The sequence below is a fragment of the Cottoperca gobio genome, chromosome 7 (assembly GCF_900634415.1).
Source record: "Cottoperca gobio chromosome 7, fCotGob3.1, whole genome shotgun sequence".
In the NCBI taxonomy this organism is placed as follows: Eukaryota; Metazoa; Chordata; class Actinopteri; order Perciformes; family Bovichtidae; genus Cottoperca; species Cottoperca gobio.
Genome location: NC_041361.1, coordinates 9,636,367 through 9,662,646, shown reverse-complemented (window position 1 = coordinate 9,662,646; position 26,280 = coordinate 9,636,367). Strand labels below are relative to the sequence as shown.

Genomic DNA, 26,280 nt, shown 5'->3' with positions numbered 1-26,280 from the left:
GAAGTAAAAGGTATAATTAAAGGAGGTTTGTTGTATTTTAAACACTACGCACTGTTTATTCAACTTCATACAGTGTTTTAAAAATTAAATTAAGAATATCAAATGTATCTATAAATAGTTGTTGCTATGGAGCTTTACAGCGAAGCAATTATATCAGTGATGGAAGGCGTTAGATGCTTGTTAGTGTGTGTTTGGAGTTGTGTGGATGCTTAAACACATGTGTTTATTATAATTAAGTCTTCCAGGGATGCTCTATACTTTTCTTGATAACAAAAAGCAACGAGTCTCATGCATTACACCAACTTCACCCCTTTCTTTTTGTTTGTCTCTCCTCCTCGGATCACTCCTCAATTCTTTCCTATTTCACCTCGCAGCCTGGTGCACATAACTTATGCATGCTGTTTTCATACAGGTAGCCATGATTTTGTGTGTGCCTGTGAGTATGTTCAGTGTGTGTGTGTGTGTGTGTGTGTGTGTGTGTGTGTTTTGTGTTTGCGACCAGCAGCCATAGATAGCAGCAGAGCAATAATGGTGTATAACTCATCCTAATGATGCAACAGTGGAGCAGCAGGTAAGGTCAACCCAAGAGAGTGTTGGAAGGTGAACTGCCTGGACACACAGACACACACACACAGAGTCATGAATGAATCAATCTCGTACAAACACACCTCCAGGCCCATAAACATGTACCCTGCCAATCTCTATATCACTCCCCATTCACTTTCTCCCACATTTGCCTCCAACCCATATTTTTCTTTGCCTGTCCTTTTTCTTCTCTCCAGTTTTTCATCCCTGCTCCTCTCTTTCACCCACCCTTCATCCCCTCCTCTTCTCCTCCCTCCCTCCCTGCCTCTGTCTCATGGTGATATTGTTGGAGGTCAGTTGAAGCCCTGAGGAAGACGGTTGATGAATAGATCCATGATCACTGGCTGTAATTACAGTGTCAAATGAACTGTTAGCTGTCCTGTGTGTGTGTGTGTGTGTGTGTGTGTGTGTGTGTGTGTGTGTGTGTGTGTGTGTGTGTGTGTGTGTGTGTGTGTGTGTGTGTGCGTGTGTGTCTGTGTGTGTGTGTGTGTTTCCTAATGTGGTAGTCAGCTCCCCACAGATGCAGTTGCGATATCAGCATACACAACAACAGATGGGCTCCAGTTACACACACGCATCACGTATCATAGTCTGAAGTAACAAATAATAAAAGTAGCACGTCCAATTAGAATATTTATAACCGTATGTTTGTTTATGTGCATGAACGAGGAACATGGTGCTTTTGTCTTTATCCTAATTATACCATTTCTGTACATAGGAACAGACAGGTTAGTCTCTAAACATTTAACCACAATACATCCTGTCATAGCAGACTCAACTCGGCAGGACCCTCTTTACTCTGCCAGTATGTCTGGCAGATGTGAAGTTTTGGCACACACGCACACACACACCAAAAGTCACGTCACAAGTTATTGCCAACAGATCAGGGTGAGCTATTGACTTCAACACACATCCTTCCATGAGACATGATAATGGAGTGCTGAAGCCACTGGGGCAGGCAGATCAGCAGCTGGGCTGGCAGGAATCAGAGGCAGACAGACGGACAAACAGAGAGTTTAATTTTTCTGGTGGGTGAAATTATGTCTCAATTTGTTTCTCTCTCACTCATAGAGAGGACATAGGGGGGAAAAAGACTGGTCCAATCTAATCTTGAGTATTGTCATATTATAATACACTTACCCGAGTCAAAGCTTAAGTAAAATAATGTAGGCTTTGATCCGCTAATAGAGGGATTTTCTTAAACCTGCAGTAACCACTTGGGGGGAAGTGGAAACAAGTTGTGACAAAGCATTGACATATCATCTCTTCTTTTCACCTTTTAAATTGATTGCAAACTATTTCTTATTTACACATGCAGCAGTTATGGAGAAACATTATCATTATTTTGTTGTTGTGTTCACTTCTCTTTTAGCTCTATTTTTGGTCTTACCAGCTCTTGATGGAAATATTTTGGCTCTTTAGCTGCTAAATGCTTCACTATGTTCACCAGCCAGTTGCTAACTGTGCTGGTTTGAAGTATGGTGCTGAGCAGCAAGTGTACAGTGGGCTTTTACTTTAGTGCTTTTTCTCTGAAAATTGTACCTGAACATTACACTTTGAGAGTAAACAATACAGTTAAACAATGAGTTCTAACGCTACGAGCAACCCCTTTCATATTATTACATTTTTTACATTATCATTGATACATTGTTATGTAAAAATATTGATTATAGCCACTTTAATCTCTGCTATCAGCCAACATACATGCATTCGAGGTAGAAGCAAGCTGGTATAGAGAGACTGAGAGGTTTTTGAGTGATTTGGTTTTCTACATCCTGATATTCTGGGCAGAAATGTTCCTGCACTGTCACTGTAAGTTGAGTAAATCATTTATACTGCTTGGCCTCATGCACCCATGGGCCTGCAAAACACTCACACACATGCATGCCTCTGTTTCCATGGATGCATCACATGCACAACAAGAAAACATTTACATTGCCGGGGCCGAGCACCTAATCAAATCAGAGCTGCATCTAGAGGAAGAGGAAACATGGAAACACATTCACTGCCACGTGTGAGTGTATGCCTTTGAGTTTTTTGTGTGAGCGTGTATGCATCTGTATGTGTGTGTGTGTCAGGAAGAAAGACAGACAGAGAGAGACTGTGTGTGTCGAGTTGGTATTCCAGGGTGGCTTGTTGTGAGTGTGGTTTCCCACAATTCTTATCAGAGTTGTGATCACAGAAAACTGGTCTCCTCAAATGGAACACATCCCTCCCTCGCACTATCACTCACACACACACACACACACACACACACACACACACACACACACACACACACACACACACACACACACACACAGAGTCATCCACATGTTTCTCTGTTCGTGATTCCTTTTTTTGAGTCAAATTCAATTTATAACCCATAGCAGAAACACGCATAGCCAAGAACATGAATGCAATTTGGAACAGTCTGAGGTGAGTGTGTCTGTCTTATGAATATATATAAGAGTATTTTCTTTGGAAGTCCTGCTCAGAACCAGCATCCAGCCTGGGGACCGATAGAACAGGCTTAAAAAAATGATTTTTTTTAAACAAAGGGAAAAAATGTATTTTGCCACATACAAAGTACCAGAGAGAAGAAGACATAATACTCAGAGGGAAAAGTGAAAAGGTCGACATTTTGAGGACTGCTGGGGGAAAGAGGGGGCGAAAAAAGAGCAAATGGCTGCCAGTGATGCCGGGTTGATAGGTTTTCAATGTAACTTATTACAGTCCTGCAACAGCCACAGATTTCAGATTTTTCTTTTTGTCAGAGCAATTGATTTATCTATTGCTGTCAGGATGTAAAGAGTATTTCAACAAATATAACAAAAAAATGTTTCTATACCACATTACCCACCCTAGCTCTAAGTGCAAACCATGCTTTTATACATTACGTCGCTGGTTTAAGTAAGGGGGACATAATGTGTGGATATGACAAGTCCTAAATTTCCCTCAGGATCAATAAAGTATCTACCTAGTGTGTTGATGAGCGTCAGAGAGAGAGAGATAGACGGCGGGAGGATGCGTTCTGAGCAGATCAGCTGTTTGCCGTTTGTTCGCTGCAGAGAAGAAATTAGCCGTAAAGTAGTCTCGTGTTATCAAATGTAAAGTGTCACACACACACACACACACACACACCTGAAATTAATCTGGCACCTCCGGTTATCAGGGAATAAATAGGGTGCGTTTGCTGGACGCATCGATGGCGATTTCATTGCGTCCCTTGAGATGTTAATGCGTCAGGCAGGACGTGTACATTAACATCACTGGGCTGCCAGATTGTACTTGAGTTAGCCTCTTTCATCCTGCATTATATTTCCTGAGATTGAAACACTCGCTTTTATCAAGAATTTGACTAATTGGCAAGCCAGTGATGTAGTCGAGTAACTCAAAGAGCATAAGCCGTGTACTCACTTTAGAGTAGCAGTGAGGAAGATCTGCATGCTGATATGCTGAGGAATGCATCACACACAGCAGCTGAGGTAAAAAAGTGACAAGAAAAAATACTGAGATAAGAAGAATCGTGTTCAAAATCTGGCTTTGCTTCATTCTGGAAAATATGTCCTAGTTAGCATCCTGCTGCTCAGTGTACACACACACTCACACACGTTTATATGCCGCTAATGAACAGGCTGCTTCCTCACTTGGGATTTCTCTTCCTATATGTTTCTTTCTCTATACTTTCACTACATCCCTCAAAAACGTTTTAGAACTAACGTTAGTTGATTTGTTAACAATAACTTTGCCAATAACTTATTTGTTTAACAAGTTTGAGATATCCCCCCCCCTTTATACAGGGCTGTGAAGGAGGATCACCATCCTGACTAAGAAGCAATCTGAAGCTCCCCCCCCCCCCCCCCTCCACCTTCACCTCCAGTGAGTGGCCCAGCCCTTCATATATTTGTCTGTATGTGGCCCTCAGTGAAAAAGGTTTGGACACCCCTGGTTTTAGACGTTTGACGTGTGTCACTCATACACACTCAGACTGGCAAGTTGTGAACCCAAACACATTTGAATCCAAATACTACGTAAAATGACAAAACATTTTTCCCAAAAAACAATTAAAATGTAATGAAACGGTATTGAGATAAACTTTGTGCTTTATCACATACACACACACACCTATGATCGGAAGTGATCTTCAGTCACTGCATACATTAGCACAAGGCAGTTTGACACCTCTTGTAAGTGACTGAGATGTCCCCTTTGCATCTGCAAATTGGATGAACAAATACATCTATAATTCTCAAACATCACGGGCTATTTTGCGCTAATCCCCAGATCCGTAATGTATTCGTGTTATTCATCTTCACGCTTGACATGCACAACCCCTCGTATTCAAGTATTTGTTTTCACATCCTTTTAATCAAATTTGCATGGAATGTTTAAAGCTTTGAATCTCTCGCCTATAGATAGCTCTGCAATCCTTTTGAAGACTATGATACACTTGCATCATAGTTTAACATTGTATTGTTGTAATATGTGTGGTAATTCAAGCAACTAGTTATTTCTCAGCTTTTGTTGCTGGTCACAGTTGTGTTTCATCAAAGACTTACAGCTGTGAGCTTCAGTGTGAAACCCCTCTACATTTGGAGGCAGACTTCAAACAGTTCATTTTTAGTCAATCATATAAGCTGTTTTACTCGGAGGCGGAAGACGATGGATTGTTCGAGCCAGGTTAAAAACCTTTGAGAATTATCTGGTGCATGCAGATGTGTGTTACAGAAATAGAGAGAATGGATCATCATTACTGATGTAAGCTAACACAAGTCAAAACTGATGCCATGTTTGAAACCTCATCTTCAGTTCATTGAATCCCTAACACGGGGAATCCTGGGAAATAACAAAGAGAGTATGAATTTAACCTTTAGCCCCCCGCAGTTCAGCCAGCAGGATGCTAGCACAATTCAGACCTTTGACTGACTTAAAGCACAACGAAAAGTTACACAAATATGAAAATGTCAGAGTATACAACTGAAAGATAAAAAAATATGGTGTATCCCAAACATTCAAAACAGTCTGGCAGTGCAACAATGTTACAAATCCCTGATAACTTCACATCCAATACCTTTGGCAAGAAGTGCATTGCATTCGGTATTTAAATGGTCCACAACTCTAAATGTATCAAAGGTTTTTCTTGGTTCTTGGCCGCTGCCATATCAATGCATATTCACTGAGAAGCAAATAGGTACCAGTGCAGTTCCTGTACAAACAGAGCTCTAAAAAGTTCAAATCAGTGGAAAAGATTAGTTGGTTCACTTTTTCACCAGTATGTTTGCAGTCTGACCATCATAAATTGCCCATTTGTTTTACAATGGGTGGACCCTTCCCCAAAAGCAAGGTCGTTGTTAAAGGGTTAAAGAGATAAATCTTTTTTCTGTAACACCACATGTGTTGTGTTTGTGCCTAAGGACCCACATTAGACACCAGACACCTAAAGGTATTCCCTGTAGTGCCAATAAATTATGTTGTTTGTTAATTCACTGGTTTTACTATCTAGCAGCTGTAGTTAGCTGGAGGGTGCTAACTCACAGACAAGGCCAAAAACAACAGCGGACAAACAATTAAGTGGTCACAGAGGTTTAAGAATAACAGAAGTAGCATGTTAAAAAGGTAAGAGAGAGTTTTTGATCTGTGTGTGTGTGTGTGTGTGTGTGTGTGTGTGTGTGTGTGTGTGTGTGTGTGTGTGTGTGTGTGTGTGTTTGTGTGCACATTCATTCCCACCACCTGATTATGCCTGATTACAGACTGCTGTCTTCTGGGTGTGACAGCAATTCAGATGTACAGCACGGTACACACTTTCCCACCGTCAGCACAACCTCTCTTGCACACACACACATGCACTCACACACACACACACACACACACACACACACACACACACACACACACACACACACAGCCAGTGTCCCACCGCCCCTTACAGCACAATGCCAAAATAAACAACATCAGCCCTGTCAACACAAAGATCTCTCTCTGCAAGCGAGAGAATCAGACATACACCTGGTCGTAACACACACAAATACAAATCCTTGCACACACACACACTCTATAAACACATCTGGCCATCAGAGATGTGCAGCAACACACACAGCAGGGAGAAGAGGATCAGTGGGATATTGATATTACAAACACACATGCATACACCTGCTCTGCTCTCTCTCTCTCTCTCTCTCTCTCTCTCTCTCTCTCTCACACACACACACACACACACACACTCCACCCCTGACAGAGATACAGACTGTTACTGACAGGCTTGAGAACAAGTGATTTCCTGGCAGCCATCGTCTCCTTGCCTTCTAATCCAAGCTGTGGGAGGCGGACAGTGTTGACATCTGAGACCAGTGTGTGGGATCCTCTCATATCTGACCTTTAACACAGCCAGACCAGACCAGGTAAAGGTCTACAGCTCCCCAGTGACTTGCATAGATTTGATACTGCGCACCAGAACTAGAGAGAGAGAGAGAGAGAGAGAGAGAGAGAGAGAGAGAGAGAGAGAGAGAGAGAGAGAGAGAGAGAGAGAGAGAGAGAGAGAGAGAGAGAGAGAGAGAGAGAGAGAGAGAGAGAGAGAGATAGAGAGATAGAGAGATAGATAGATAGATAGATATGGGAGAAACCTTGAATAAAAACCTATTAGCTACAATGAAACGCAGGTTCCTTTCTCTTTCTTTTCAAGATTACTGATTCAGAATTCTACTCTCAATAGAGCTTTGTGCCCATGAGACGATATGAGCAAAATCTTGAAATGGTATGAGTTTCAATATAGTCACTGGACTATTCTGTTTATCTCTGGTTTGAATTCATATTCATAGAAACAGAATACGGTCCTCAATGGGTTGAATAGGTTGCCTCAGTCAAGGCCCTATTTAAAACACTTTCACAACACCTATGATTGCGTCATTGATGCAGAATTATTATGAATAGTGTTGGCAAAGCTAGTGTACTCTGAAACTGTACCTAGTGAAGCTACAAACTACTGACAAAAAGTGGCCCAGTAGTTGTTTAGCTCTCTCACATGATGAAACATCTATTGTTAAGTGTCATGACCTGGCTCCAGGAAGGACAAAGTATGCAGACCACGAATGAATCTTTAAAGTAAAGTACATTTATTTAAGGAATCTAAATTAAGTATGCAATCAGTTCATCAGTAATGTGTGCAGTGTGAACTTGAATAGGGTGTAAGAAACCAAAGATACAAAATCCAAAGTCCAAACAAACCACATAACCTAGAGCGGGGGTGGGGAACCTTTTTCCTATCAAGGGCCTTTTTTTTTTTACAACATCCTTCGAGGGCCGTACTAATTATTGAATTCATAACTTCTGCAAAAAAATTTTAAGACACAGCCCATTCATTTCACTTTTCTTTTATGATGTGCAAAAAAACAGCTTTTTTATCCGTGTATCTTTCTGTTTAATCAGAAATCAGCAATCCTTTATTAGTCCCACAACGGGGAAATGTATCTTGTCACAGCAAAAGAACATGTGAAGTAAAAAGGCAGTACACAATAATTAAATAGAATAAAAAATAATATAAGTACCAAGTGGTTGATAGAAAATAAAGTGAATATTGCACATGGCAGTGATAATTGCACAGCAGTGGTGGAATAGTCAGTTCTTGGTGTGGTGGTCTACCTCTCTATCTCTCCATGTTTGTATGTTCCACTCTGCAGAGAGCTGCTTGTTGGGCCAAACTCCGCCGAAGAGCGTTAACTTTATCCAAACGCACTCGTCCTTTCAGCTCGTGCAGTTCGGCATGTTTCGTGCAGTAATGACCGTCGAGATCATTTTTCATCACCGCAAGTACGTCCACACAAACTAGACACACTGGCCTTTTAAGAATTAAGCGTTCGTCCATTTCTCCTGGAAAGTGCGACATTCCGCGTCTAGCTTTCTCTGTTTCACACTCGCCATGCTGCGTTCGCTGATGTCAAAGACAGTCTCGTTTAAAATCGAAGTTTTCTGACATGACGTGACCACGTGATGACACGTTCCGCTCGTGTTGTGTTCAGGGACCCTGACCTTGGCCAGGAAAAACAGTCAGTTGGCCGTTTAAAATATTACCGTCTAGTTTTTTGCTAGTGGATTCTTTCTGCGTGCGTTTTACGAATCACCTCGTGGACTGGAGGTTCCCCACCCCTGACCTAGAGACTCAGGCACCCATAGATATAGCTGAGCCGTCACCCTAATCCAGGTGTCAGCCATCACTCATAATCAGCCACTCCCCAAATCAAATCAGGAAATCAGTTTTGAGGCCTAGGGGCCATCACATAAGAAACGTATTTTACAAAATGTCAATGATTGCCTCAATTATACCTTAACCCTTCTGTAGATGCTGTGCATGTATTTTGTAAAATAAAAATAAAAAATGTCCTTCAATGTCAAAAACGTGACTGAATGTAATCCAGGATTATGCCGAATTGTCCAATATCCTCATGTCTATAAATACGTTTGCAATAAGACTTTTGTCCGTGAACGTTTTTTTTGACATGGCATGGCATTGTGGCAAGTGTTAATCATCAGTCAGCATCACCGAACGACCTCCCACATCCAGAGCTTTCCCCAGCCAGGAGAAGGGAGATAAGGACAGGCTTTGACCTGCCACCCGTACATATAACTGCCACAGGGGTCAACCAGCCAGGGGTGCCACGTCTGTTAGGGCCAGGGTGAGCTGGGTAGCTGGTCACCAAGCAGTTTAATCTCCAACAGATTCCCACCACCTGGCCCTACTGGCATTGTACCAAACCCTGCAGCCCTCCAGTCTGGCAACTCCTACTGTCATGTTGCACAGGAAGTGAACTGGAAATAGATGGAGCACATAAGTGCAGGCAGGGCATGCAGCCTATATGTGAAGCATAATCTCTTAAAGATAACGCATTATGACCTGTATTCCCCTAATCAGTTCTGCACTGTGCTGGCTATGGTTGGAGCAATGGGTGGCCCACAGGCTGTACTGCTGCATAAGTGTATGTGAATACATGAATGTTTGCCTCGGGGGAGGATTTGCTCGTGGGTCTTTGATTACCAGTTTGCAGTCAGGCTTTTCAAAATGACACAATTCTTAGATTCCCCTTCAGCAATATAGCATGTGGCTTGTACTTAAATCTCCCATCTGTTGGATGAGGACTTGTTGTAAATGTCTGCTGCAGAATTGTTTTATCCCTCTGAAAGCAGTGTGAGGTTAACCATATATGGCGTAGCTCCAAAATGAGGCTGATGAAAATCAAAGAAATGCTTGTCTTAGTTTTGTAGAATCATAAAGAGGATCATACAGCATTTTGCATTGAAGGTATAACTGGCTACACTGGATTGCATAACCGAGGACAATCTGTGACAACATTTGGACATAGCAGCTTCATTTCCCTATCCTCCAAATCCTCCACTCAGCACATTATAAGCCTTTGTACACACAAAAAAACAAAACAAAGATATGCACACACACACACACACACACACACACACACACACACACACACACACACACACACACACACACACACACACACACACACATCGCTTTGTAAGAGGTTTAACTAAAGGATGTATCTGTCTTTTGTATTAACTTGCACTTCTGCGACACACATGCACAAAAGGGTCAAATCTGTTTAATTAGGGCTGCAACTAATCACTAGTTTCATTATTGATTAATCTTTTGTTTTTGATTATGGAATTAATCATTTCACAGTAAAACACTTTAAAAAAGCAAAGACAAATGCAGTTATTACAAGATACTAGGGGCGAAACTTATCTCCTAAAATATATATTTTTCTGTTCCTGACCAACAAACAATACCCCAAAGGTTTGCAATCAACAATGATGTGAAGCAGAGAGAAGCCATAGGCTGCAGATATTTGGTATTTTTAATAACTGATTCAAAAGATTAATAAATCAGCAAATATGGCGACAATTCAATGTTCAAAATGTAATATTTTATATATATATCATCTAAAAATGGCGATCTTATTTAGTAGCTTGGGAAACACTCTTCATTAACATTCATGCCAATATTCCACAGAACTGAAATAAAGTAGATTTAAATTAAGACACAAAACAGGAGAGACAGGCATATCTTTTAACACTTAGACCCTGAAGGAATAACACACAGCGCACCATCTGATTCCGTCACACTTCTGTTTTCCCACTCTATTCTGTTTCTTGAGTGATTAATAATAGTCTGCACCGTGCCAAAAATCATGGTTATTAAATGCAGAGAGAGAAAATATTTGCACCTTAGTCTCCTGGCTACTAACTTTTCGCAGTCTCATTGAGTTGAGAAAGTTAAAAGACACAGACGCTCACTATAACAAACAAAACAGCATATTCATAACTCAGTAAATGAAGAACCTTTATTTGTGTTGCACTCAGCCATCACTTGAAAACAGCAGGGCAAAGTCTAAGAAATGGAGAACCCAGATTGAAATAGATGAGTGTAAAACAAAAAGAGAAGCCAAGAGGCACCGAGTGATGGAGACAGAGAAAGAGAGAGGAATGGTTTGTAGGTGGGAACCTTGAAACGCTTTTGTTCTCCGAGCAACAAGGGTTAGTGAGGCAGCACTTGGCAGTAGGTACAAAGCAACAAACTCTAAATCAATCTTTTACAGCTTGTCCACAACAGACTCGCACCGACATGTACATCCGGACACAAAAAAAGGACATACACACAATAGCAACCACAAACAAGCAGACACTTTGTAGTATGCATGGTATGCTTGAAATAGGAGAGAGTCTTGTGTGTTGTGTGTGTGTGTGTGTGTGTGTGTGTGTGTGTGTGTGTGTGTGTGTGTGTGTGTGTGTGTGTGTGAGAAAATGTGTGGTCATGCTGTGTTTCTTTAATGAGCTCAGTTTACACACTTCGTTAATTGGCTGGCACAGCAAAGGACTGTCCAAGATCTACAGGGCAGTCCACACACACACACAGACACAAACACACACACACACACACACACACACACACACACACACACACACACACACACACACACACACACACACACACACACACAAAGATACACATCTCCATTTCACTGTGCTTATTTATTCATGTATTAGTTAGTTTGTTCCACTAGGTTCACTTGCAGGCTGCTGTAGTAATTGCCACTATATTCTCTGCATTGATTTCCACTCTGACTGCAACGCTCGGTGCCATGCATGTGAACACACACACACACACACACACACACACACACACACACCCATGAATACACGGTTGTCGACTCCCAGTGCAAATCTTCCTTTACAAGAAACAAAGCAGCTGCAAATTGTAGTCTCACGCAATTTATCCGTCCATTTATCCATTACGTGTATCTGCTGAACATGTATTAATTTTGTAGTAACAAAGAGACAGGTGAGACAGCAAAAACTGCAGCATTTCTAATTAAAGTATACAGGAGGGGAAGAGAGTCGAGCTTTCTTTCAGCATACCCCTCATCACACTGGCTGTAAAAATAGCATCAACCCCACAATCCCGGGCAATGTTGTGTCTGCTTCCAGCTCAGGGCTTGTTACTGGTGAGCAATAGGAGAACAGTGGAGAGATTTTGCTGTTGCTGCACAACAAATACAGAGCAGCCAGACTTGGTCCACATAGGCATTCTGTTCGAGCTAGATGTGATAGTGCACTCGGACTGGACTGTGTATGTGTGCGAAAGCGCCATGCTTAACATGATTACAGATGGGAATGGTGTATGTGTTTGTGTGTGTTTGTGGATATGTGGGCAGGCAGGACAGGAGGCCTGCTGGGAGAGATAACTGCTCAAGTCTGTCCTCTCCTTCTCACTCACACCCTTATGCTCAGACCTCTAAAAGCTTCCCCCTTAGGCTTACCCTGCGCGCACACACCCACACACATACGCACAAACCTCAAATCAACCCTATCCCCAAGTCCCATTTCAATGTTTTCAGTCTTCACAGTTTACCCAAGTCCATAGCAGCTGTGGTTGATTTGAGAGAGATGGACATGGAGAGACAAAAAAAAGGGGGGATGGACAACAAGTGCATTAGCATAGCGATGTCCGGCGGTGGATATCATCTATTAATGAGGTGCAAGTTTACACATGCATGCGCATATATGCACATATGCACTCACTTACACTAGCAAACACAGATTCACAGAGTGAGAGAGACAGTTGGAGAGGGGCCGTTTAATATTTAAACAGGATGCTTTAAAGTCGAAAATGAATTAGGGTGGCACAGGGAGACACTGAGGTCCCCCTAAAAAAAATTCAAATGTCATGCATTCTACAGATAATTATACTGCATGAAACTCAAAGCGAGAGCACACAAAGCTTCTCCACCTTTTGTTTATCCTCCATGTTCTCGCTTTCAATCATTCCTTTTTGTTTTTTCAGCAGCTGTTCTTCCTTTGCAGCGACCTGTTGCCCTCCCCTTTCCTCTTCCTCCCCATGAACAAACAACTTCATGTCAGATAGATTTTCTCTACACCATGCCTCATTGCATTATCTCCTCTTTTCCAAACACCTTTGGGGGTAAGAAGGACCAGGCTATGTCAAGGAGATTTTTAAGATCGCCATCTCCCCATGCTGGGAAGTCTCAGCTGTGAACGAATCTGTTCTTACACCCCCATCTCTGCCTCGGACTGCACAGGGCAGCACTGTCATCATCATGTTGGGGGGCCAGCATTTTGGGGAGTGACAACGATCACAGTGAGAAATGATTGTGATCTGATCAATTCATGTCAAGCATACCAAGTGGGCAACAGCGCCCACTAGTAACATGCTAGTTTCCTGGTGTTTGTTCCTGCAGCACCACGGACAGCTCCCTCACTGAATCCTGCTGCACTGCTCAGCACCACAGAAAGCTCCTTACTGCATATGATGCAGTCTGCATGACACAGGACAGCAATACTCAAAAAGGGGGTCAGAGGACCTAAATGGGTCTCTTTTGCGTAGTCAGGGGTATGCTGAGTGTGCAACGTAGTCCCACCTCTAAGCAGACCATACTCACAGCTCGGTCTGACACTAATTCCTGCAGCGTACATCATGGATGGTGAAATCTTACATCACATGGCATGTTAGTGATGAGATTTAACTGATTAACAATTAATTCTCATACTTTCCCTGTAGATTATCCACTGCTGTAATATTTATTTTAATGTAAAATACATATTAGAGTCATCCACATTTCTGTTGCTCAGTGAAAATAACAAGCAGTCAGAATCAATAAAGGGGTTGTTAACATCAAAAGTTTGATTGCTGATTAAGGCACTTAAAAAAGCAAGACTAGGACTCTTCAGGCCGGCTAGCAGCTTTGTGAGGATGTAAATCCACATTGTGCTAAATCCCAACACCAACCATGTTAACAGTGACAATGATAACGTGCTGATGTTTAGCAGGTATAATATTAACCATGTTCACCATCTTAGTTTAGCATTTCATCTTTTTTTCAATGCTAATTAGCGCTAAACATGGTACAGCTTAGGCCGGTGGAAATGTCATTAGATTTATAGGTCACAAGACAAAATATTAAACTAATTAAGTGCTTAACCTTATAATGGCGCTACATACAAAGTCAGAGAAACAAGTCATTACAAATTATCCTGAGGTGGATATTAATGTACGTGTCAAATTTCATGGCAATCAATTCAAAAGTTGTTGAGACATTTCGCTCAAACAAAAAATGTCAACCTCATGGGGGTGCTAGAGTCAGGGTATCACAAAAGTCATCAGGATTCATGCTCCGGCAGTCATGACTGTCCATCTAACAGATTTTAAGATAGTACAGTCTGGACCAAAGTGAGACATACCTCGAGCATAGCTATTCATTTAACTTGCTGCTGTCTCATTTTCACATAATAGTATAGATGAATAGGTCAAAGCCAAATCATTTCTATGTGAGATAAGAGCAACAAAACATGTAGGCAACATATTGACAAAAAGTAATTGACAATGTAATTCCTTGTGACCGAAAGCCCTAAAGCCATCAGCATCACAAATAAAGCTCCTTTTTGTGCCCTTCTCTGCCACAGCTGCAGTCCGGGAGAGGACACAAGGCCGGCTCAGCCTCATCACATAAAGGCAAGCGGAATGCTAATAAAGCTGGATTCAATCAAATTGAAAGCAGTCTTTTGGTAATTCATGCCTTTAAAATTAGAATTCTTGTTCTGCATTCAGAGCGTCTCTCTGCCTCTCACACACAACCCGAGTCTTATCCTGACTCAAGCTGAGGGAATGTTGTTGTATTGACCTACTTTGGTACTTTTATTGTACAAAAACGTAAACAACACTAAAAAATACTACGATTCTAAATGATCTTCAAGTGGTTATAAATACAATTCTCTTTTTTTTATTGCAACATGATTCACCAGAAATGACCAAACCAGCACTGGACGATGCCAAAGAGCAAATGTTTAATTAGATTTTTATTAGGTATTTAAAATCAAGACAACTCAAAAGAGTATCATGACACAACCTCCCAGAGGAAAGCACTTAAAAGCATTACTAAAAACACTTGTTTTCAAATCAGAATTGATGCTTATTTGTATTAAATGTTGCAGATTAATACTTAAAAATGTCTGTTTGTGTGCATATGTGCATGGCTATAGTGTCCTTACTGTGTGTGCCCTCAGAGTGCTCTGGCTAATGGCAGTGTCATAATAATTAGTCATATTAGGACGGGATTAGTAAAAGAAACCGTCTTAAGGATGTGATCTCTGGGAGGGGGTGTCAGATACTGCTTGTATTACTGTCAGCCCTGTTTCGCACACGCACCGCGAGCCTAGCAGCCTTTCCTGCTTTTCTCAATAGGATCTGTAGAGAAACATGACACATAGAGGCACACCACCTATTGTAGCTCATTCCCCTCTTCCACTGTGTGTGTGTTTTTTGTTTAATCTCATCTATTGGACTGCTGGTGTGAAACATGTCTGGTAGAAAAACAGAAACGCTCAGGCTACGTTGGAAGGTTGAAGCATGTGGATTAGCAGAACCAGACCTTCGCTCTTGAGTTTATTAACAAGGTGTTCCCTCTTACTGGGCAGACTGTGTCATTTATGGTTGAAACCAAAGGGACAAGTGACTTCTCTGTGACTAAAGTGCATGACTAACAGTGTGTTTGTGATAATGCAGTGTTGATAACAGTGACAGCTGGCCAGTGGAGGACGCACATGCAGCGCCCCACCTGCCACAGAGCTTAATAAGGGACACCAGCCTTCATAGGACCAACCTATATCTAGCTATTACCACAATATCATCCATTTCTAGCTGGTCCAGTCATACAGCGGCAAAGCCACAAGAAATAGCTGTCAATGGCAAGATAGCATGGCACACATGGGACACATCTATCTATCTATCTATCTATCTATCTATCTATCTATCTATCTATCTATCTATCTATCTATCTATCTATCTATCTATCTATCTATTGAAATTGCTGTAACAGAAGCAGAAGGCCTTTAACTTTATAAAAACTATGATTTATAAATGGTACATTTATATTTAATTAAACTTCAGTTCATATTTGTTTTACTGCTAACAATGAACTGATCATTTTTAGTGTTTACTTATTATTAGTAATGCTGTATTTGTTATTTTAACATTTTAAGTATTTGTTAATGATTACCAAATGATTTGTAAACCTTTAAGAAGTCGTTTGTAAAACTTCTATAAACAGCTGGACCAGATATTTATAACACTGTGTTAATGGTTAACCGTGTGCGTGTCCGCCGGCGGGCCCAGCAGGTGTTTTATTGCACCTGTACATGGACATTTTTTAATTCTGAAAAAAAAAATATATATATTTTTGGAAAGCTTAGAATCTCGTCTATTTTAATATGGAGATGAAAATCACAACAGCGGTACAATCAGCTCCTCAAACTAGCAAGTACACTCAAATTCAAAATCATAACTTTGAGCCCACTTACCTATAAAGCCTCATAAATATCCTCTTTTCAGCAATATTTTGAAAAAGACGCTCCTAAGGCATTGCCAGAGGTCCACACGTTCGTTTCCAGGAAAAAGATATCCACTGTGAACCTCGTCACATCGATAAAAGTCCATGAACAGGTGTTGCAATCTGTGAAATCAGCTGATCGAGTTTTACATTGTGTGATCATAAACAGTCATAACTTAATATCTCGTGCGCTCATCACGGTTCAGACACGTCCTGGTTTTAGCGCGGGCTCTCAGCATTAGATTGACACTTCATTTGAGCCAATCAGAGCTTTGATGGGTTTTTTACAACCTTCATGAGCCATCCTCTTCTTTTGTTACAGACTGACCCTGGACCAGCTCAGCGCCCTGGTTGCGTGCGCATCGTATAGAAAACGAGCGCCTCTTTCGTTAGATGCGTCACTTCCCTTGGTTTGTTTTTTCAAAATTTACTTTGGGTATGTCGTTAATTCGCCCACCTTCCTAAGAGGTTAAAAACTGGTTTGCAAACTGTCTATAAACACTAACTAACTGTCTATTAACTAAAGTTGAATGAACTATCAACATACCACTTATTAATGATGGTTATTATAAAGTGTACCCAATATTTTATTAGGTTTATGAGAGAGGTAAAAAGAGACTAGATTAAGATGAGCTGTTGGTGTGTTGATTTAATTGTTGAGTAAATGTAACGTGTAATGTAAATGTAATGTCTTTTATAGTTGGAGTCAAAGTTTAGTGGACCAAGCTAACATTGCTAGTATATAGGCAGAAGCTCTCAGTGCCTGTAGCACCACCCAGGTAAATAATCACCATCCACCATACATGGACAAGTATGAAAATGTGTTTGTGTTCGCCCACACTGTATATTTCAGTATATTAGGTTGAGGCCAACTACTTATAAACCAAACATATACACAACCGCCTCCTAAAACTGCAGTAATTGCTACTGTGAGTGTGCTCCAGCTCAAACATACCAATCTACAGTATATAAAGCTTCATACTGAATTCATAATTGCATAATTAGATGTAATTACATGTGCTGTGGGCTTGCCTGACAACCTAATGAGGCAGCCATAAAATTGCTAGTGGTTCGACTTATGAGAACATTGTGAAAGACTATAAGACAAAAGACCATACACAGGCAACCACAGGCAGCCAGAAGCATAGGCCCTGAACGGCAAAAGAAAGAGTAGGAATTATACAAAAAAATAAGTGAGTGAGTTTAGGACTCTCATTATATTCTGTCAACAGCAGCTCAGTTTATCAGTGATCGTGAGTGTCTCTGTGGTTCCCATGTCCCAGCCTTTTGGGAGGTCATTTGCTCCCTACCTTTCCATCACCATCTCCAAAGGAATGACCAAGACAAGACTCACACAAACACGCCTCAGGAGAGCAGAGATAGCACACACACACATAAGAAACACACACGAGGCCAGGCCTAACTATGCTGTCCTAATGACCACAGTAATTGCTGTGTAGTTGTTGTTGATGTAGAAAGCTGCAGGAGCCAGAGGGTTGTATGTGTGGCGCAGCTCTGACTTCTGGTTAACGGCTCCTCTTTGCCGTCAGCCATAATGAGTCAGCTGTGACGCCGCCAAAGCTACAGTCTCTGTGCCGGTCCGTTTATTACCGCAGCTGGAAGTGATATCCCATCCCAGCCCACACACTGGTGGAGTGTTCCGTCACTGCAGACTCATTATCAGACGCTATAGCCACGCCAAAATCAACAAATCAAATTGCTTTTTAAATAAGTTGCAACGTGTCACCGCACGGTTGGCAATGGCAACCATATAGTTAACCTGCACACCATGAATTGATCTACCACAGCAATGCATCTACACAATCTAATGTTTCTCAGTGAGCCTGCAGGTTTTACAGTTCTGCAGCACAAAACTGACGCCAATCAAACAACCGCTTGCAAGTCAAGTTGTTTGCTTTGCAATCAAAGTGAAACACGGCTTTAAAACAATCTATTGATATTTAGGAGAGATTTAAATTATTCTGAGCGTCATCAAGGTAGAAAAGCAGAAGAGTGTATGTAGTGTAGTGACAAAGGTGTAGAGACTACACAGCATTGACATAACTTGCATACATGCAGTTCTCCATCTCAAAGTGCGTCAGTGTGAGAGAGAACTTTTAAAGGAGCATAACATAAAACACTGTTAAACAGTCTTTGTCTTTCCATTTTGTTTAACTTCCAAGTCCACATTCTAGCATTTGGATAGTCAAGTACAACATAACTGGAGTCCATCTTTGTAGGAAAATGTTTATTTTTGTATTAATTACTTTCAATGATTAGCTTTTCTTTTAATACAATGCATTATGTAGTAATGTACAAGTCACTCTTTGTTTTTGTAAGATTGGGAATTTTACTTGCATCATAAACCTCGTAGCTTTAGCAGTATTGTACTTGATTATAATCATGCCAAGAAAGCAAACTTGACAAAAGAGCTGGTCAGTACACGTTGAACAAGTCTTTAATAACAAATCTTCAAAGTGAACTGACTATACTGAATCTTTATTGTCACTGACTGAATCAGTGTGTCTCTCCTCTCTGGTGACTGAGCGCACCGGGGTCAACTCAGACGCAGTACCTTATTTCCTGTTGAAAATCTTATTAAGAGATCACTTACTGATCTACATACTGAAGTGCATTGGATTGCTTAGCTCAGGAGAAAAGTGAACAAACTGCATAGTCAGTGACTATGAATCTTTTTTAACCGAACTGAACCAATCAATCAAAATCTCCCCCTCTATTTTGAAATTAAATTTTGAGTTTGAGAATGAGAGACAGCCCCGACAGTGAGACAGCAGAGGGTTTGGTCAAGAGAGATGGCCATTAACAGTTTAAATGAAGGGAAACTTGTAATGACAGGACCCCAGAGTCACTGATGAGGGTGATGGATGGCTTTCAACTCAAATACATGGCAGGTCTTCACTCACCGCAGACATAAACACACACACACACACTTCCTCACGGTGCATTTTCACTCACAGCGTAACACACTCACTCATGCTCTATCTCATTCTCTCCCTTATTAACCTTCTTCACATCCACTTACACTGCCTCATGCTCTTCATCAGTGTATTGCCGGCCCTGCAATCACGTATATAGCTTCGGAAGACTCATGTATACACAAACACACACGCACAGCAACAGTCACCATTGCCCTATCACCTACCCTCATTAGTCAAAGCAGGAAAGCACTGCCACTCAGTATTACCCTGTCTTCTCTGTCTCTTTGCCACAAATTATTATTATTTTTTGTCACCAATCGCTCATTGCTTTCAGTTAATTTATTAGTCGAGTTCAAATGTGTTTTATCATGTTTTAATATTGCTTATTTTGTCTGATTAACAGTTAAATAAATCACACAGATATTCAAATTACTACAATCTGGCTGTAATCTCGCAATTGTTTACTTAATACGTAATAATTAAATTAGGGCTGCAATTACTGGTTATTTTTATTGTTGATTAATCTTTTTATTATTTTAGTTTATTTAGTTGCCTTCCAACAACTGGCAGAAGTTTGTGGTTTCTATGTGATGAATAACATAAACAGTTCATTTAGGGCTGCAACTACATATTATTTTTATTCTGGATTAATCATTTAGTCTACAAACATCTCTTCAAATTGATGGTTTTGTCAGATAAATGGTCCAAAGCACAAAGATATTCAATTAGTGGTGATATTAAATAATAGAAAAGGAGCACATCCTCATATTTGAGAAGCAAGAAAAAAACATTTTTAAGCATTTATCAATGACCTATACAATTTTAATTATTGCACTTAACACTGCATTTGCTTGTTTTGTACTTTTTTTTTTGTCTTGGCATCTTATGTTGACTTCCTAGTTTGCACTGCTTAAATGTTCAACATAGCTCCATTAGTCCCAGAGAAACAAAATGTCCTCCCTACTGTATACTTGTATATGGAAAGGTTGAGAATATACTTCTCTCGAGTCTAAATAATCACTAGTTTACCAAAATTATTGCAAGTAATTTTCTAATTCTAATTAATAGTTACTTTTCTCTCATTTAACCACTGAATTAACCTCTACACACTACCCTGACTGTGACAAAGACTCTTTTAAAGATAAGCTTTGAGCTTTCCCAACATGCAGCTTCTCTCCTCTCCCTCTGGTCTTCACCCCTACCTAGGGAAGCAGTGTGTGGGGCAAAGGGTTGCTGGGTAAACAGTTGTTCTGCAAAGTGCTTTTTTCCGGGCTGTGTATACCTGGGTAATAGAGGCAGTAATGGAGTTTGTTCAGGCTAAGGTAATCCTGGAGCTGTGAGTGCAGCATCTGCTGCTGTTTCCCTCCGATGCTGTTCTGTTCCACAGCAGGTACTGATGCTGTTGTAGCTGTCACCGTTACTGTCCCGCTCAAGACAGTTGGGAGAAAAGCAATGTATGTATGTGTTTGTGTATTTTCTGCAACAACAAAAAAGTTTGAGTCACAAACAAATGTGTGTGTATATGCCTGTGTGCATTCTGAGCAAAAGATTGCATACAGATAAAGTGAGGTTTGGGTGTCTGTGTGGGAGGGAAGGTGTCTGGATGTGTGCGAGTTTGGTAGAAAAGTGTGTGTGTGTGTGTGTGCGCGTGTGTGTGTGTGTGTGTGTGTGTGTGTGTGTGTGTGTGTGTGTGTGTGTGTGTGTGTGTGTGTGTGTGTGTGTGTGGAGAAAAAGAAACTAAAAAATAAATGTGTTTGGATGTTATAGCTCACCTTTGGGAGGTGGGATAAGAACAGGGCTGGCGGCTAGGAATTAATTTACGGGGCCCGATCTCCCAGAAACAATTTCTTTATGTGGGTTACACACATTTAGAGTGGCTACTCGTCCCCCCTGGGCCTCAGCACAACACACAGCTACTAGAGATGGCCGATGAAATACAGAACACCTTTTATAGGACACATGCTTTTTATTTATTTTTATTTATCCCCTGTAGCTTTCTTTTCTCTCTCTCCCTCTCTCTCTCTCTCTCTCTCTCTCTCTCTCTCTCTGTCTGTTTAGTTCTCTGTCTCTCTCGTTCCTGTTTCTCGTTCTTATTCTTTCTCTTTTCCTTCTCCCTTTTCTCTTCTCATCCTGCACAGCTACAGGAGGTTGCATATATCACCTTTTACGCATTCTATACTTTTTATTTATTCCTGGTTGCTCTCCTTGTCTGTGTGTGTCTGTCTCTCTGGACCACAGCTTTGACATTATTCCCAAGGCCCAGAGGGCTTATTGGTAGAAGAGAAGGATAGAGGAAGTGAGAGAGAAAATCAGGAAGAGGGCGTGTGGGTGTTAAAAGTGCACAGGGAAACATAAAGAAGTTGTGGAATATATAAAGATGAAAGCTTGCTATATTTTTAAAATATGACGCTGTTTGTGCTTTTGGTCATGTTGCCATAGAGAGGCAGGGTAAAATGCTCCGATTTTAACAAGTCATGTGTCCTGCAGTCTCCTCCGGTGTGCCCAAGATGGCAAGGGTACACTGTGTGTGAAACATCACATTTAACATAATAACATGATGATTGGAAAACCAGGGTGATTTGATTAGTCTGCTGTTTTTGCAAATGAGTGTATTATCCCCTACATTGCTCTTCACGTGAAGCAAACGTACACTTTTGCTGCGTCTCTGGCACAGGGATTACGATGCACATCATTTCCTGTCACCTTTTCAACAATCACTTCTAATAAAGGCATAAAAGTAAAGATACACATTTACACACACAGAAGATTGTTAGCCTAAAAGCGAGCCATGCCCTAAAATAAATTGTTTTCCGTGTAGGGACCAGGTTTGATTCTCCACAATGTGACTGTGACAACAGATTAGCATCCCTGCTGCATGATTAATCAAGTACACACAAACCTTGCTGTTGTTATACCTGTGGAGACCCCCTTTGATAAAATGCAGCCCATAACTTTAACCAAGCCTTAACCAAAACCTAAAAATGTCTAAAATCTCATAAGTATATTTGCACAAACACACAAACTTGTCTTCTTTACCACATCATATTCTCTATCTCTCATGTTATTTCAGTTAAATAATTTACCTGGTTTTGAAGGCGATAATGTGATTCAGCCAACATGGCAAATCATATTTAAGTAATAACACTTGAGGTGTGCAGCCTGTGGCAGAAAAGAGGCTATGCTTACTAAATGTGGATTTAATATACTTAGATAAATGTATAAAAAATTATTAAGCTTTATAAAAAAGATTAAAATCTAAACACTGTTATCTACTCACTTGAACATCATTCCTATTCTTCATTTCCTCTGTTCTCGTTTTTTATCTTTTGTTTTCGTTCTCTCCTTTTCTAATTTTCCCTCTCCTCTCTTTGTCACATTTATGTACCTGTGATTAGTAATGTGATTAAAAAGTGTTTATTGAATGAACAGGTGATGTTGTAACATTTAATGATGGTTTTCGTCAGCCTGTGGACATAATGAAAATTCCTTTAAAAACAATTCTAGGAGCAAGCATCAGTTACCACACATGTATTTATTTCTTTAAATGTCTTCCTGTATTTTCCCCATACCCAACATCCAATATTCCTCCCCCCTCTACCCGACACATCCCTGCATCTTTACTCTCCTGTCAATCGTGACTCACTATCAGTTCGCTTCCTTCTTATTTTGTAACTCCCTCACTCCACTCATCTGCCTCATTTCTATGTGCAGAGGTTCATGAAAACAGAAAGAGTAAGAGACAGATGGAGCAGAAGCTTGTCCAAAATATATTCACAGTTGGGATGGCCATCTTTGTTTTAATTTAAAGCAGCTTGTGTGCAAACGCAGGGATTTTATAAACAAGTCAAGGTCATGTAAAGGCCAGAAACAGCCATAAGATAACATGATCAGGAGACACAAATGTTACCATGTTACCTCTAACTGTGTATGTTAACATATCCAGAGCTTACAGAAGCCACTACCATAATTTCAACACCTCACAGCCGCTACCCTGCTACCAAATTGATGCCCTATGTGGCCACTGTCACCAATAAAGGTCATGTTGTGAATCACCATCTACGGTACATCAGGTGATCCATGGTGCTGCGCAGAGGACGCCCATGACTGCTGAGTTACCCTACATGCTCCACACACAGCTTCACGTTTTTGATGTGTAAAAGCAGTATGCAACTTTTTTTTTTATAATGTGAGACAAGTAATAGTGCAAAGGAGACGTAAGGTTCCTTATCTTCTATTTCTCCGTGAAATAAGGCGACATAATACTTATCATTTAGCACCTCCAGACACAGCACAGCTCAAATAATCAGTCAACAAGAAGTGAGCAGCTGTTTTCCACCGCTAAACACCAGCTATGCATAAAATAGCGCACTGAACCCGGCGCCATATGCCCGTATACGCACAGCTATAAGACCTACGTACCCCCGTGTGTGTGTGTGTGTGTGTGTGTGTGTGTGTGTGTGTGTGTGTGTGTGTGTGTGTGTGTGTGTGTGTGTGTCAGAGAGAGGGGGTGGGGGCAAGTCTATATAGGCTGTGCAACACCACACCTGAAACAACCGCAATCATTTGTCTTTGCTATAAAATCACCACCGTGATAATAAAACTGATAGCACACCAGAGCAGGCTGATGGGATATTACCACGAGCAATCTTTTTTGATAACTCTCATGCCTTCATAAAATCAAATCCTTGTCTATTCCCTAAAATGGAACAGATGAAGTGTAATCCATTCTGTGCGTAAATGGTTTTCAAAGACGAGATAACCACTAGACTGTTATACATGCATATTCAAGCGTGGCAGGTGTGCCACTAATTTACTTTTTATCACGCACACTTTTAATACAGTTGACAGAAAGCGCATTAAAGCCGTGGGATGCACCAGGCGATTCTGTACAGGTGTAAAAGGCAGTGATATATACCTGTTGGTGCGGTGTGGTCTTGTTTGTTAGCCCAGCAGGTGATCCTCTCTCCTCATAGCCGCTCCGCTATCCGAGACGGAGGAGAGGCTTGCATCCCCTCTCCGGTACCATAAAACGGCTCCTCTCTCACACCGGCCGCTCAGGTTTGACTGGAGCGGAAAAGTTATACCATACCATCCACCTCTGCAGCCGGGCTGGAGAGAAACGGAGCCGGTGGCAGATGTGACCTCCTGGTTTAAAATTAGCGAGTACTCCGGTGCACGTAAAGGTCCCCTGAAAGTTCCGCTCTTCTCCTCCTCTTTTGCACAGCGGGTGAGACAGGAAACTTATTTATTAAGCCATACCTTGGAGGGAAACATCCAACCTAAACCTCTTGAATCAGTCTTTTGGTTTGCCCTGAGAATCTCCTCTTTATCCTCTTTATCCTCTTTAGGGGGGTGCGACGAGAAAGTAGCCGAGTGTGTACAGAGGTGCGATGCGGTCGGGGAGTCAGGCAGACTGCTCGTGCGCTCCCGTCTGTCCGCCTGGAAGATGGAGAGTGCGGCTTCACTGTCAGCTGTGAAGTGGAGCAGCGCTCCCTAGCGGCCTGAAAGGGGAACAGCTGACTTAATAGGCGCATGCGATCAATGTAAATGATACTGTACAGTAATGTGAAGAAGACCATATGGGCTGCGCGAAGACCTGTTGGATATTTGATATGTGTCCTCTCTTGTCAGCATAGACTGGCAGACAAACAGAAAGAGGCGTGTACTATAATGTATTAGTACACACACACACACACACACACACACACACACACACACACACACACACACACACACACACACACACACACACACACACACTCACACACACTCACACACAGTCACACAACTCCAAATGCGTCAGCAATGGCTCTCAGGGGGTTGGATGTTGGACATGGGGAAAATCTGAAATGTTTGTGTCACTTCAAGAAGGACAAAACAATATTGGATCTCTCACTCCCTCCCCCCTCATCTCGCTTTCTCTCTATCTCTCAACTGTGTGAAGTTCAAATTAAATTGAACTCACTTTAGCTGAGCTATGAGCATTTCCCAGTAGACTTGATCAACAGAAGCAGAGGGGTGATCGACACCATGCCTGACCAAACTGACCTGTGTGTTTGTGTGTTTGTGTGTTTGTGTGTGTGTGTGTGTGTGTGTGGACTCAGTCTTTCATTGCCTGAAAGGACTTTAGCTGCCGAAAGAAGTTTACTCACAACAAATGACTTTGTCCAGACTCTGTCATTCTGCAGTTCATTTAAGGAAGTGGCCCCACTGGCTTTGTGTGTGTGTGTGTGTGTGTGTGTGTGTGTGTGTGTGTGTGTGTGTGTGTGTGTGTGTGTGTGTGTGTGTATGAGCGTGTGCGTGTGTGTGTGTGTGTGTGTGTGTGTGTGTGCGTGTGTGTTTGTGCGCGTGCATGCGTGTTTCTCCTCTGGCTCTTAGAGAAACGGGTAATAGGTATTAAGGCCACAGAAGTCAGGCAGTAGAGAAACTTGGTCGTAAAACACTAGACAGACACACACACACACACACACACACACACACACACACACACACACACACACACACACACACACACACACACACAGCCAATGAAAGTACAGTTGAAGTTCTAGCGGTGTGTGTGTAGTAGGCTATATAGGAGTCAGCATGCAAGTGCCAGAGTTGTTGTGTATGTGTGAGATGTAATCGAGGTGATGATGTATGGTTGCACACATGGATGACAGGGTAATTGATCCATAGTGGGGGTGTGATTGTGCGCGTGTGCATGTGAGGAGGCCAGTCATATATCATTTCACCCAGTGAGCTAATCTGTTACGCTGACAAAGAGTTCCGATTACTGATCTCTCCTCTCCTTTCCGTCCCCCTTCTTGAGCCTTCAACACTCTCCTCTTTTACACTTTTCCTTTTTTTTTAACCCTCTGTGTTTTCAT

At 41.5% G+C, this 26,280-nt stretch overlaps 1 protein-coding gene across 2 annotated transcripts in view; it reads right to left on the bottom strand.

Annotated features, from left to right (window-relative positions):
* LOC115011061 (chemokine-like protein TAFA-2) overlaps nucleotides 1–24,856 on the bottom strand; it is a 67,065-nt gene extending 42,209 nt beyond the window's left edge. The window contains exon 1 of one of the 2 annotated variants that reach the window (XM_029435993.1): nucleotides 24,327–24,856. The gene's annotated coding sequence lies outside the window, so the exon portion shown is untranslated. Of the gene's footprint in view, nucleotides 1–8,202; nucleotides 8,234–24,326 lie in introns of those variants that run through there. The other variant, XM_029435994.1, reaches the window with a different exon arrangement.
* Nucleotides 24,857–26,280: the final 1,424 nt, after the last annotated feature.